The sequence below is a fragment of the Prionailurus bengalensis genome, chromosome A1, assembly GCF_016509475.1.
Source record: "Prionailurus bengalensis isolate Pbe53 chromosome A1, Fcat_Pben_1.1_paternal_pri, whole genome shotgun sequence".
Classification (NCBI taxonomy): domain Eukaryota; kingdom Metazoa; phylum Chordata; class Mammalia; order Carnivora; family Felidae; genus Prionailurus; species Prionailurus bengalensis.
In genome coordinates this window covers 125899277-125903964 of record NC_057343.1, presented here as the reverse complement: position 1 = coordinate 125903964, position 4688 = coordinate 125899277, and the positions used below count along the sequence as shown (strand labels likewise).

Below are 4688 nucleotides of genomic sequence, written 5' to 3'. Positions count from 1 at the left end.
TGTAACTAACAATCATTGTGTGAGCTGACTCTGAAAAGGATACTTTGTTCTCCTGTCAGCTCTGAAACAAACTTTTATGACAGGACACCAGCCCAGTAGTATTTAAACAAAATTCTGTGTGTTTGTGTATGTATGTATGTGTGTGCATATGCATGGGAACAGCTACTGGACCCAAAATTAGTATTTCAAGGGTCTACCCTACACTCCTGATTTAGCTCCGCTATAATGTGGCATATGCACTCATAAAAATCACTGTGCTATGCACAACAGTGCAAAAGAAATGAAAGGGTTTATGGGAAAAGATGGGATCAGAGAGACAACATTTCAGAACTTCATCAATGACACATTAAAGAAAAAGTGTAGGAACCTAATAAAAATGCTAGCACAGTTTTACACATGTTAAATGGTTAAAAAATTCATAAGTAGCCTCATAACTTAAGAAATTCATAGGCAGCCAAAACAGAGGATGGAAAATGGAGAAAAAGAAGTTTTCTGGAGAAAAGAAATGGAGAATGGAGAATGGAGAAAAGAAGGTTTCTGCTGTGCCAGAAACCATTAAGAAAAAGTATTGCAGTGCTGAAGATCAAGCACCTGAGAAAAATGCTCAAAAGATGCTTCCCAAGGCAAGGATGAAACTTATCTATGAAAAGCTAAGCACCAGAGTAGGGAAGATTGGAAGATGTATAGAAGTAAGATTTGAATTGTGAGGATTGGGCAAGAAGTGCAAACAACTTCTATGTAATGTGGAACCCAAGTGGGCATTTATTTTCAGGATCAGAGATATCCGTGGTGTGAGCCCAAAAGTCCAAAAGGTGTTGACACTTTATCTTTGTCAGTTCTTCAGTGGCACCTTTGTTAAGCTCAGCAAGGCTTCAGTTAACATGCTGAGGATGGTGGAGCCATATACTGCATGGGGTACCCAAACCCGAGATCAGTAAATAAATTGATCTGCCAGCATAGTCATGGCAAAATCAACAAAAAGTCAATTGTGCTGACAGATAACACTTTGATTGCTCAGACTCTTGGGGAAAAGGGCATCGTCTACATGGAGGGTCTTATTCATGAGGTCTGTCCTGCTGGAAAATATTTCAGAGAAGCAAACAACTTCCTGCAGCCCTTCAAATTATCTTCTCCCCGAGGAAGAATGAAGAAAAAGATCACCGATATTGTAGAAGGTAGAGATGGTGACCAACAGGGAAGACCAGATTAACAGACATGTTAGAAGGATAAACTAAGGTGTCTCCCATGATTATTTTTATAATCTGTTCAGTTAATAAACAGTGACCACTTCCAAGTTAGAAAAAAAAGGGAAATTCATAAATAATAAAGTAAACATGGCACTTTATCTTAAAAAGACTTCAATGAGGACGTGAATGTTGAAAGGGTAGCAGCTTGTGACTCACTGTAAAGGGGTAGGAAAGTAGGTTATGTAAAGTCAGAGGAAAAATTTAACACCAGACTTGGATGGGACAACATAATACACGGAGCGCACAGAGTTAGCTGGTAGAGCGTTAAGCATCTGTGCGCATGTGCATATGTGTTTTGAGTGTCCCACACTGCTGGGTTCAGCTGAGCCAAGTTTTCTGTTTTCATCCAGTTTCTCACTCATAAGACCTCACTTTACATAGGCAAGGGTAAATGTGCACCATCCTCATATTGTTTCCTAACATATGAATCACCCTGGACCATATTTGTGTTTTCAAGGCAAGCGTTATTGCAGAACTGACTCTGCCTGTAAGGAGTTCACATCAAAAGTAATAGTTTCAAGTTGTCAAGACTCTGCCAGTAGTAAGGAGGTCATTAGTGGCATATAGGGCCTGATGTCTAAGAGGCTTTGGGAACTGAAAATATGAAGGTTGAGGTAGTGGTGTTCCCTTCTACTTTCTGGGCTGTCCACGTGGTCATGAAAGATATCTTAGAGCTATTATCTCAGAGTCTCATGGGTGTTATCTTTTTCCATATTTTCATAGACTAACCTAGACTAACAATTACCCAAGGGTTTAGGATATCTAGGTATAGAAAATAAAAAACATTAGAGTAGGTTTCAGAGGATTCACATTTTATGCTTAGCTTTGCAAGCTATCTGACTGAAAGCAAGGCCCTTTATTTCTCTTGGATTCATTTCCTCATCTGAAAAATAAAAAACTAAACTGCATTTTCTTTCTCAGAGTTCCTTCCTGGATCCAATATCTTTTGACTCTGAGACCTTCTGTGTTGATTAAATGTAGAGAAAATGAACACTGCTTGACCTCTTCAGAACACACCACGTGGCTCAGCAATATTTTTTTTCTCATCCCAGGTTGTCTTCCTTGGTCATTTCCCAAAGTGAAAAATTCCAAATGGTTATGCCCCTCCATCTCTGCCTCCACCAACAGGTGGAATTTACTGAGGCAGATTGAGTCTGAGCTTATAAAACTTGTTTATTTATTTTGTTAACAGTTTTATTGAAGTAAAATGGATATGCAATAAGCTGTACATATTTAGAGTATACAATTTGGAAAGTTTTGACATATGCATACACCCATGAAACCACCCCTACTACCATCAAGGTAAGGAAGCTATCCAACACCTCCAGCTATTTGCTCATGCCCCTTTGTAGTTAATTCCTTCCTGTCCTGTTCCTCCTCCTTTCTTTCTATGCCCAGGCAACCACCGATCTGCTTTCTGTCAGTACAGACTAGTTTGTATTGTCTGGAATGGTATGTAAATGAAATCATACAGTATGCACTATTGTTTTGTCTGGTTTCTTTCACTTGGCATAATTATTTTGAGATCTATCCATGTTCCTTTTGTTAATAAAAAGGACTAATAAAAGGAGGGAGATAGTAGTCTATCACATGGATATACCACACTTTGTTTATACATATTTACCTGTTGATGCACATTTGGGTTGTTTCCAGGATTTTAGCCATTACAAATAAAATCGCTATAAATATTTTTTTACAAGTCTTTGTATGGATATCTGCTTTCATTTCTCTTGTGTAAATTCTTTAGAAGTCAAAAGGCTAGAGCATATATGGTAAGAATATATTTCACTTCTTTCGAAACTCCCCAACTGTTTTGCAAAGTCGTTTTACCATTTACATTCCTGTTAGCACTATATGAAAATTCCAAATTTTCCATATCCTTGCCAAAACTTAGTATGGTCAGTATTTTTAAATTTTGCCATCTAATAGGTATGTAGTGATCTCTCATTGTGGTTTTAATTTGCATTTCCCCAATGACTAACAATGTTGAGCATCTTTTCATATGCTTATTTTCCATCTGTTTATCTTCTTTGGGGAAAGTCTGTTCAAACATTTTGCCCCATTTAAAAAACTGGGTTGTTTTCTATTTATTAAGTTTGCTTTAAATTGTGATAAAATAGGGGTGCCTTGCTGGCTCAGTTGGTTAAACCTCTGACTTCAGCTCAGGTCATGATCTCGTGGTTTAAGAGTTCGAGCGCCACGTCAGGCTCTGTGGTGAACCCTCAGAGCCTGGAGCCTGCTTCGGATACTGTGTCTCCCTCTCTCTTCCCCCTGCCTCGCTCACGCTCTTTCTCTTCCTCTCTCAAATAAATAAATAAATAAATCTTAAAAAAATTTTCTTTAAATGTGTTAAAATACATTTAATATAAAATTTACCATCCTAACCACTTTTATATGTAAAATTCAATGGCATTAAATATTGTTGTGCCACTATCACCACCATCCTTTGCCACAGCTCTTTCATCTTGATGAACTGAAACTTATGTATTAAACCGTAGTAAAACCATAATAGCTTATTGTGTTTATTCTCCTGCACCCCCCAACTGTGGCAACCACCGTTCTACTTTCTATCTCTATGAATTTGACTCATCTTAAGTATCTCCTATCAGTGGAATCATATGGTTTGTGACTGGCTTATTTCATTTAGCATAATTTCCTCAAGATTTATCCAAACTGTAGTATATGTCAGGATTTCTTTCCTAAGAGGCCAGATATTCCATTGTGTGTATATAACATGTTTTTTTTTTTAATTCATTCCTCCATAAATGGACACTTGGATCACTTTCCCCTATCACTTTATTGTGAATAATTCTGCAGAGAACAAGAGTGTATAAATATCTCTTTGAATCCCTGCCTTTAAGTTTGATTACTGAGTTTTGAGAATTCTTTATACATAATTAACATAAGACCTTTATCAGAAATATGACTTACAAACATATTCTCCCACTCTGTGACTTTTCTTCCTTTCTTTCTTTTTTTTTTTAAAAAAAAAATTTTTTTTTTCAACGTTTATTTATTTTTGGGACAGAGAGAGACAAAGCATGAACGGGGGAGGGGCAGAGAGAGAGGCAGACACAGAATCGGAAACAGGCTCCAGGCTCTGAGCCATCAGCCCAGAGCCCGACGCGGGGCTCGAACTCACGGACCGCAAGATCGTGACTTGGCTGAAGTCGGACGCTTAACCGACTGCGCCACCCAGGCGCCCCCCTTTCTTTCTTTTTTAAAAAAATTTATTTTTAAGTAATCTCCACACCCAACATGGGGCTTGAACTCACAACCCTGAAATTAAGAGTTGCACACTCCACTGACTAAGCCAGCCAGGCACCCCATCTGGGGCTTTTTCTTTTTCATTTTCTTTTCTTCCTTTCTTTTTTTCTTTGAAAGAACTAAAGAGAACACAAGTCGGGGGAAGGGGGGAACAGAGGGAGAGAGAGAGAGAGA

The 4688-nt window shown here is 38.3% G+C and overlaps 1 pseudogene; it reads left to right on the top strand.

Annotated features, from left to right (window-relative positions):
* Window positions 1-512: 512 nt before the first annotated feature.
* LOC122479711 lies at window positions 513-1284 on the top strand (annotated as a pseudogene).
* The last annotated feature ends 3404 nt before the right edge of the window (window positions 1285-4688 follow it).